Here is a 10,689-nt window from a genome sequence, read left to right as displayed (position 1 = left end):
AGGCGTGACCCCCCCCCCTGCCAGGTCACTCTATAACCCCCACCGCCTTCCCCCTTTCAACATCCTGGGATCACTGTGACCTGGGTGGGACTTGGGGGTGGGTTGGGTCACGTAACTCGCCGTGACGTAGTTCCCCGTGACACGGACGTACATACCAGCAGCAGGTGTGGTAGGGATCCGGGGCTGGAAGGGGCAGCCACCACACCACACGCTGGGGTATGACCCACACCAAGACACGTACATGACTAGGAGGTCGCCAAGCTAATCATGTCATCCTACGTCACCCCAGACACAACACTGGCATACAGATGGTACTGGGGATCATGACCATGATCATGATCATGATAACAATGTTACAACCACCACTACTACTACTACTACTACTTATGATAATAGTTATAACAATGATGATTATAATAACAACAATGATGATAACAACAACAATGAAAATAATGATGATAATCATAATAATAATGATAATAATAATAATAATAATAATAATAATAATAATAATAATAACAATAATAATAATAATAACAATAATAATAATAATAGCAATAATAATAATAATAATAGTAATAATAATAATAATAATAATAATAATAATAAATGATAATAATAATAATAATAATAATATTAATAATAATAATAATAATAATAATAATAATAATAATAAAAAAATAATAATAATAATAATAATAATAATGATAATGATGATAATAATAATAATGACAATAATAATAATAATAATAATAATAATAATAATAATAATAATAATAATAATAATAATCTATTGATATTTCTAGGCTTCATCGCCATTTCCCGCGTTAGGAAGGTAGCCCCAAGAACCAAGGAAGCAGCGGCACTCATTCACTCACTCTCTGGTTATCATTCATAATGCACCGAAAACAAAGCCAACTGCCCACAACCAGGCCCCACAGACCTTTCCGGGGTTTCCCCTAACCATTTCATGTGCCCTGCTTTAGCCCAGTGTGAGTACGTCGCGCCCTGTATACCACATAGCTCCAATTTCATCTATCCCGTGCACGCTTTACCCCTCCCACATGCTTAAAGCCTCGGTAACTCCAGGTGTCTTTCACTCCATTCTAAGTCTCTTCCTTGACTTCGCTCTCCTGCTTGCTCCTTTCGCTTCCAATGCATATATCTCTCTCAGTCAACCTCTCCTCACTCATCCTCTCCATATGTCCAAACTATTTCAGCAGGCCCTGCTCAGCTCCCTCAAAATATGCTCCCCTCCTTACTATACACTGACATTCCTTATTCGACTGACTTCCCTCTCACCACATACGATCTTCAGGCAATGCATTTGCAACACATCCTCCCTCTTCTGCATACCCATCTTTGTAATCACAGACGATTACTTCTTCTTCCACACTTCGCCTCCTCATCCACTCTATAGTATCATTCAACCCCCATAGTTCCATTCATTGCCTTGTCCACTCCCAGGTATCTAAAACGCTTCATTTTCTCTTGCGTCTCTTCATCCAAACACACACTCAAATCGATCTGTCTCTCTCTCTTCCCTCTGCTAAATCTCATAACCTTTACTTTTATTCACATCAACTCTCAAGCTTCCTTCTTTGACACACACTCAAACTCAGACCAGCATCAGAAGTGAGGTTAAAGCAACGCGAATATTGACCCTAACGATCTACCTTCAACCTATATCTCGGATGCCCCAGTTTCCCCTCGTCTTCAGCGGTCAACGACGCTTTCAGTTCCCAAGATGGACAGCAGTTCCTCCGAAGGACAGCGTTCATGACCTGCCTTGACCGCCTCATACACTCCAGTAGCAGTGAGGGTGAATCCATCTAGCGGCTCTTGGCTGAAGACACAAACTTTATAACTTAGTTCCATAACGTCTGCTCCGTCTCGAGGAGCCCCTGGGAGAGGGGGGGTCTCCTTCGTCAGTAGAAGTTGTCGACCGTGTGACTCCAAACTTTCCACTTTCTGCTACGCACGATTGCAAAGCCTCATATCCCATGGCCCCCCTTTTGGCAGACGTCGCATGGGACTTTGCCTCCGTCCATCAAGAGAAGCTGCTGAGACCATGGAACCCATGGCTTCGCCAGGGGCACCCCTTGAACCACAATCACAAATGGGAACTTCCACTTACCCGAGGCAGCAGTACGCGCTAGATCTCCCTCCCAGAAAAGCTCCAAGAAAGAAGTGGGAGTCATGCGAACCTCTCAAGGGCTCCTGACTCACCCCGTGCATCTACGCCAGCACCACGGGACTCGTGTCTCTCCTTACCTGAACCTACTTCACCCCTCCTTCGCCCCTTCAGTAGCAACTTGCTCTACAATTCCTCATCTCTGTATAGGATCCAGTAAAACGCTGTGGTGTTGATCATGTTTCCCCATCCCTTTCAATCCAACCGCAAAACATAACCGAGGCACAAGATTGGAAGAGGCCACCTCCAAAGCACACCTGTCCTCATAAGTCATATCAAATATAAATCATAGCTCTGAGAAGTGTGTGTTTTCCTCAACCCAGATGTTATTCGAAGTATCCCGGTCACTTTGGACTCCTAGTTGACTTTCATGACTGTTATCCAATACATAGACGAAACCTGACGAAGAAGTGCCCGAAGAAGACTTCGGGAAAACGAGAAAAGACAAGCGCGAGGAAAGATCAAAATAAAGAAAAATACTGTGTTCTTCTTTCCCTCGAGAGGAAGAATTCGAACGCTATGACTGTTTACAAACACACAGACCTCCTGAGTTATTGGTGGGGTTCACTTGTGTTTGGGGAGCCGTTGGCTGGCAGGTTGGCTAGCTGGTGCTCGAGCGAGCGCTGGCTACTTCCTCATCGGGACACGTGCTGGAAAAACCATCCCAGGAATGTTACTTGTTGGCCAGAGTCCCCACGTGTCACTTGCTGCCGTCCCAGATCATAGCTACCACTGGCCAAGGTCCCCGCCCAGCGAACGTACTGCAATGATCGCTGGCTGGTGTCCCCGCCCAACGAACGTACTGTAATGATCGCTGGCTGGTGTCCCCGCCTGACGAACGTACTGTAATGATCGCTGGCTGGTGTCCCCGCCCAACGAACGTACTGTAATGATCGCTGGCTGGTGTCCCCGCCTGACGAACGTACTGTAATGATCGCTGGCTGGTGTCCCCGCCTGACGAACGTACTGTAATGATCGCTGGCTGGTGTCCCCGCCTGACGAACGTACTGTAATGATCGCTGGCCAAGGTCCCCGCCTGACGAACGTACTGTAATGATCGCTGGCCAAGGTCCCCGCCCGACGAACGTACTGTAATGATCGCTGGCTGGTGTCCCCGCCTGACGAACGTACTGTAATGATCGCTGGATGGTGTCCCCGCCTGACGAACGTACTGTAATGATCGCTGGATGGTGTCCCCGCCTGACGAACGTACTGTAATGATCGCTGGCTGGTGTTCCCGCCCAACGAACGTACTGTAATGATCGCTGGCTGGTGTTCCCGCCCAACGAACGTACTGTAATGATCGCTGGCCAAGGTCCCCGCCTGACGAACGTACTGTAATGATCGCTGGCCAAGGTCCCCGCCCAACGAACGTACTGTAATGATCGCTGGCCAAGGTCCCCGCCCGACGAACGTACTATAATGATCGCTGGCTGGTGTCCCCGCCTGACGAACGTACTGTAATGATCGCTGGATGGTGTCCCCGCCTGACGAACGTACTGTAATGATCGCTGGATGGTGTCCCCGCCTGACGAACGTACTGTAATGATCGCTGGATGGTGTCCCCGCCTGACGAACGTACTGTAATGATCGCTGACTGGTGTCCCCGCCTGACGAACGTACTGTAATGATCGCTGGCTGGTGTCCCCGCCTGACGAACGTACTGTAATGATCGCTGACTGGTGTCCCCGCCTGACGAACGTACTGTAATGATCGCTGGCCAAGGTCCCCGCCCAACGAACGTACTGTAATGATCGCTGGCCAAGGTCCCCGCCTGACGAACGTACTGTAATGATCGCTGGCCAAGGTCCCCGCCCAACGAACGTACTGTAATGATCGCTGGCCAAGGTCCCCGCCCGACGAACGTACTATAATGATCGCTGGCTGGTGTCCCCGCCTGACGAACGTACTGTAATGATCGCTGGATGGTGTCCCCGCCTGACGAACGTACTGTAATGATCGCTGGCCAAGGTCCCCGCCTGACGAACGTACTGTAATGATCGCTGGCCAAGGTCCCCGCCCAACGAACGTACTGTAATGATCGCTGGCCAAGGTCCCCGCCTGACGAACGTACTGTAATGATCGCTGGCCAAGGTCCCCGCCCAACGAACGTACTGTAATGATCGCTGGCCAAGGTCCCCGCCCGACGAACGTACTATAATGATCGCTGGCTGGTGTCCCCGCCTGACGAACGTACTGTAATGATCGCTGGATGGTGTCCCCGCCTGACGAACGTACTGTAATGATCGCTGGATGGTGTCCCCGCCTGACGAACGTACTGTAATGATCGCTGGATGGTGTCCCCGCCTGACGAACGTACTGTAATGATCGCTGACTGGTGTCCCCGCCTGACGAACGTACTGTAATGATCGCTGGCTGGTGTCCCCGCCTGACGAACGTACTGTAATGATCGCTGACTGGTGTCCCCGCCTGACGAACGTACTGTAATGATCGCTGGCCAAGGTCCCCGCCCAACGAACGTACTGTAATGATCGCTGGCCAAGGTCCCCGCCTGACGAACGTACTGTAATGATCGCTGGCCAAGGTCCCCGCCCAACGAACGTACTGTAATGATCGCTGGCTGGTGTCCCCGCCCAACGAACGTACTGTAATGATCGCTGGCTGGTGTTCCCGCCCGACGAACGTACTGTAATGATCGCTGGCCAAGGTCCCCGCCTGACGAACGTACTGTAATGATCGCTGGCTGGTGTCCCCGCCTGACGAACGTACTGTAATGATCGCTGGCTGGTGTCCCCGCCTGACGAACGTACTGTAATGATCGCTGGCTGGTGTCCCCGCCTGACGAACGTACTGTAATGATCGCTGGATGGTGTCCCCGCCTGACGAACGTACTGTAATGATCGCTGGCTGGTGTCCCCGTCTGACGAACGTACTGTAATGATCGCTGGCTGGTGTCCCCGCCTGACGAACGTACTGTAATGATCGCTGGCTGGTGTCCCCGCCTGACGAACGTACTGTAATGATCGCTGGCTGGTGTTCCCGCCCGACGAACGTACTGTAATGATCGCTGGCCAAGGTCCCCGCCTGACGAACGTACTGTAATGATCGCTGGCTGGTGTCCCCGCCTGACGAACGTACTGTAATGATCGCTGGCTGGTGTCCCCGCCTGACGAACGTACTGTAATGATCGCTGGCTGGTGTCCCCGCCTGACGAACGTACTGTAATGATCGCTGGCCAAGGTCCCCGCCCGACGAACGTACTGTAATGATCGCTGGCCAAGGTCCCCGCCCGACGAACGTACTGTAATGATCGCTGGCTGGTGTCCCCGCCTGACGAACGTACTGTAATGATCGCTGGCTGGTGTCCCCGCCTGACGAACGTACTGTAATGATCGCTGGCTGGTGTTCCCGCCCGACGAACGTACTGTAATGATCGCTGGCCAAGGTCCCCGCCCGACGAACGTACTGTAATGATCGCTGGCCAAGGTCCCCGCCCGACGAACGTACTGTAATGATCGCTGGCTGGTGTCCCCGCCTGACGAACGTACTGTAATGATCGCTGGCTGGTGTCCCCGCCTGACGAACGTACTGTAATGATCGCTGGCTGGTGTCCCCGCCCGACGAACGTACTGTAATGATCGCTGGCTGGTGTCCCCGCCTGACGAACGTACTGTAATGATCGCTGGCTGGTGTTCCCGCCCGACGAACGTACTGTAATGATCGCTGGCTGGTGTCCCCGCCTGACGAACGTACTGTAATGATCGCTGGCTGGTGTCCCCGCCCGACGAACGTACTGTAATGATCGCTGGCTGGTGTCCCCGCCTGACGAACGTACTGTAATGATCGCTGGCTGGTGTTCCCGCCCGACGAACGTACTGTAATGATCGCTGGCCAAGGTCCCCGCCTGACGAACGTACTGTAATGATCGCTGGCTGGTGTCCCCGCCTGACGAACGTACTGTAATGATTCCTAACTGATGGTAATGATCAATGGCGATGTAATGGTCGATATATCTCGTTCGTGCAGTCGTACTCACTCATAAATCCACCAAGTTCTCCTCATATTCTACCAGTGGCGAGTCTCCTCACAGACGTCCCTCACACATAGACAGACATCCCACCTTGGAGCCACAACTCAGTCGCCTGTCGCATCAGTAGGGACTTCCAGCAGTGGCACTGTGGCCTCTCACACACGCAGAGCCACCATCTCAGCTCCCCTGCCTCTAGCATGGGGGACATTTAACTCTGCCTGGCGTCAGAGGCGATGCCTTATGTAACCTCTTTCCTTCCATTCATTTGCCGTGATTTCGGACTCTTACTTTCCCAATCTATTACATTTAACCGCTGGAGTAATTTCCTTACGCCCTCAATTTCTATGTTATTTTCCATTTTCCCCTTTTCTGTGTTTTCCGACTTGTCTATCGAAGTGTGGGTTTGGTTTCATCATTATGTAGTCCTTTCTGTGCCTGCCTCATTTCTGTACCACACCACGCCCTCGCTGTCTTTGTCCACCCCCTCACTCACCCTCACACCACTGCTAAAGTCACACCCCCTCATCTCACTCACTCATAGTCCATGATCGAGATATGAGCTCACCCTCCTAACTCTTTCTTCTAAACCTTCTCATAGTCATACCTTGTCACCCGTGGCTTTACCACTCATTGTGCCTCACACCCACTATGCCACGGCCCTGTGTCCAGCACGATCACCAGGCACAGACGTCAGTCCACCTGAGCTGCAGGGAAAGGCGTGAGTGGCACACAAATCCTGCAGACTGTCCGCATTCGAAACTCCTTCAGAAGCTCCCTGATCTCCATACAATGGTGTCTGCTGCACCGCCCTGGCCTTCTGAGTGTAAGTGACCCTTGTGACATCTTCAGTACAGACCACCTTCTCCTTTTTTCCTCTACTAGTGTCTTAAAATTGAGTCTCCTGCTATGCACGAAGCAACATCCCTTTTAAGTGAATCATTTTGGGTAATGAGCATACATTCGTTGAGACGAAGGGTTCGTTTATCTTCTTTCTTTTTGTACGTGATTTTGGAAGTTCTTCGGTATAACTTCCTTCAGTGGAGGAGAATACAGAACTTCGTCTCATGATTGTTTTCATACACGTAAAGCTTCATAAACATATCCTATTCATCCACCCGTTCCACATATCCCCTCACTACCCGACTCCTACACCGCCTAGCCTCGTACTCAACCCAGAAATGCCTCACGAAAAACACTTCCCTATAAGCCAAAAGACGTTTCTCAACAGTCATTCTCACGTCCAAACATCTGATCCAAGTAACTGTGTGTGTGTGTGTGTGTGTGTGTGTGTGTGTGTGTGTGTGTGTGTGTGTGTGTGTCTCCCCCACAACAGCTAGACTGGCTGCTCGTCCCACACAACGCAAGAGAAACAGAGGAGAAAAGTATCAACTCTTTGACAATATTCCTGTGTTAAGAGCCGTCCCTGGAAGCAGGCCAGATCAGTCATCTTGGCCAGGTTCCAGGTGGTGGACTGGACGCCGGGCTCTTGCATCACAACGGAACGGGAAAAAAAATCAATATTTTCCAAGGGTTTTGCTGAGGGCCTTGTCCTGTGTGTCTTTAGCTCCATCACGAGATGAGAGATTCAACAAACATCCATACAAGTACAAAGATCACAATTTTGCGCGTGATCAAGTATATTCCTATGAGTCCACGGGGAAGATGAAACACGATAAGTTCCCAAGTGCACTTTCGTGTAATGATCACATCATCAGGGGAGACACAAGAGAGAAATATAACAGTCAGTTGATATACATCGAAGAGACGTAGCTAGAACGCCATTTCGTAAACATGCGATTTTTTTTTTTTTTTTTTTTTCCAAAAGAAGGAACAGAGAAGGGGGCCAGGTGAGGATATTCCCTCAAAGGCCCAGTCCTCTGTTCTTAACGCTACCTCGCTAATGCGGGAAATGGCGAATAGTATGAAAGAAAAAAGAATATATATATATATATATATATATATATATATATATATATATATATATATATATATATATATATATATATAACAGCATTTCAAGGAATACCTAATGAATTACATGCATATCTGCCGTCACTCTGTGTTCTCGTGGACTAATACATTGCTCCACTTGCCTCCTCTTGGCACAGTGTGGGCAGCCGAGACCCGAGACTCTTGTTCCAAGTTGGGTTCGTTCGTCTCCCACGTCCTCGCTGGGCCAAGTTCCTGTCGCCTGAGTTTGATCGGTGTTGCTCCTGGCTATGTCCCCGCCGGATGGAGGTACTCTGGTGGCGCCCCTCCCACCACACAAGAGTTTTCAAGGCGACAGTCTTGGCATGTTGGAATATACCCAGTGTCTTGCAAAGGTGTTGTTACCGGACTCCGCCCGCCTACTTGAGGGTATACGTCGCGGGTGGGGGAAGGTCGTCCTCTGGCGAACCACCAGGAATACAGCCAGGCCTCGTCCAAGGACTTCTTACTCCTGAAGGAGTCTCTCAATGTCCCTTCAAAGCCTTAGGCTTCAAGGAGCCTTTGGGAAAAGGTCCTGCAGTGAAAACTGGTCCTGGGGTAATTATAAATAAATATATTTCACCTTCCAAAGCTTCAGTTATTCTTTATGTGTCCTCAGCTAAGTTCTCACGTCACTGTAAATCAAAATATTATGTAATTTATTCCCGTCTTATGGAACTCGATAGATTCTCATCCTCAGGGGTTTTTATAAATGGCTCATTTATCTCATTTATGCTATGTAATTTCCCCACTTTTTTCTCTCCTCTCTGTCTATCTGTCTGTCTGTCTCTCTCTCTCTCTCTCTCTCTCTCTCTCTCTCTCTCTCTCTCTCTCTCTCTCTCTGCCTTTCCTTCCTCAGCTCTCTGAAGAAGACGGCCTTTGGTGGGGTTCCTGCAGTTGGTGTGCTAACCTGGCCGTATATACAAAGGTCCTGATACCCCTACATCCTCCCATTTTCTAATACAATGGTCCTGATACCCCTACATCCTCCCATTTTCTAAACGTTCTAGTTTGAGCTACTCCAGTTCTTGTGTTGTGTTCTCTGCCAGTGTGGGTTCACGCCACCGTCGCTCCTCCGTGGCACACTGATGGTTATGTGGTTTTCGTCCTATTCCATACTGAGGCCACACATGATTTTCTGGGTTCAGTTGACCATCTCAACCGCCTTCCCATTTTCTCTCCATTTGTATTCTAGACGATTAATCATCTCTCTCCCGCGTTTCCTCCTCTATAGTTTTCACGAAAGTCTCCATTTTCTGTTCACTTCATCCCCTAAAGTCCATTCTCATTTCTATGATGATCTTTGTTCCGCATTCCTTCAATATTTTCCTTATCACTTCATTCTTTTTCCTTCTTTTTCTCAATTCTTGCATTGCCCCCCATCCACACACACACTCCTCTGTTACTGGAGGTTTTGAACTTGATGTATTTCATTTATTTGTTTTCTTGTGTGTGTGTTCTTTAACATTTTGAATTATTTACGAAGGATGATAAGAGATATTTGGTTGTTCTGAGGTTTTCTGGGTACCTGTGTGTGTGTGTGTGTGTGTGTGTGTGTGTGTGTGTGTGTGTGTGTGTGTGTGTGTGTTCATGGACATAACGGATAACAGGAGTCCCGTTGGCCTATGTCTATCTGTTTATCCCTTACCTCCATCTACTGTTATCTCTAACCCAAGTGGATAAAGTAAAAAAAGAAAAGAAATGGACAGCAAGAAGTCAGTCTCTCTCTCTCTCTCTCTCTCTCTCTCTCTCTCTCTCTCTCTCTCTCTCTCTCTCTCACACACACACACACACACACACACACATACACATCTACTCCTTCGGCAGCAACAGCCGTCATAGAAATCGACGGAAACAAACAAACAAACAAACAAAACCTGCCTACGTGAAGCAAGCTTTCATGAAACGTAACGGGAAAGAACGTTAGAGGGAGAAAAAGAAAAACCCTTCTGGTTAAAATCCTACTCCACCATCCCATTCTCTTTCTGGAATGAGGGGAAAAGAAATCTATAATGAATACATTATACATTTCCCCTCTTGTATTCGTTCATTACATACTTAAACCGATGAAAAATTTGTCTAAACGAATCATTCTTTTTGGAATAAGGGGAAAAGGAATTCTATAATGAATACATTATATATTTCCCCTCTTGTATTCGTTCATTACATACTTAAACCGATGAAAAATTTGTCTAAACGAATCCTTTTTTTTTTTTTTTTAAGTCACTAACAGCGTTTGATGGTGGAGTGTTCCAGTGTTCACTAACACATCTATCTGCAAAGATAAATCTATCTTTTCCCCCACCACACACGTCAGTATTTCGTGGCTAAACTCATCACTTTCGTCTCATATCTCAAAAAAAAAAATGTATTTTCCATTATTTCAATAAAAGAAAGATCCTTATGATTTGAGCTGTCGACTGTATTTTCCAATTCGTGAGAAGTTGGGTCACCACAAAGTCCTACGTCTCACGCTTCTTACAAGATAAATTTAGTAATTTTCTTTTCTCTGTGGGCGACAGATTTCTTACAGGAC

The sequence above is a fragment of the Panulirus ornatus genome, chromosome 56 (genome assembly GCF_036320965.1).
Source record: "Panulirus ornatus isolate Po-2019 chromosome 56, ASM3632096v1, whole genome shotgun sequence".
In the NCBI taxonomy this organism is placed as follows: domain Eukaryota; kingdom Metazoa; phylum Arthropoda; class Malacostraca; order Decapoda; family Palinuridae; genus Panulirus; species Panulirus ornatus.
The sequence above is the reverse complement of the archived record's forward strand: the minus strand, read 5'-3'. Positions refer to the sequence as shown.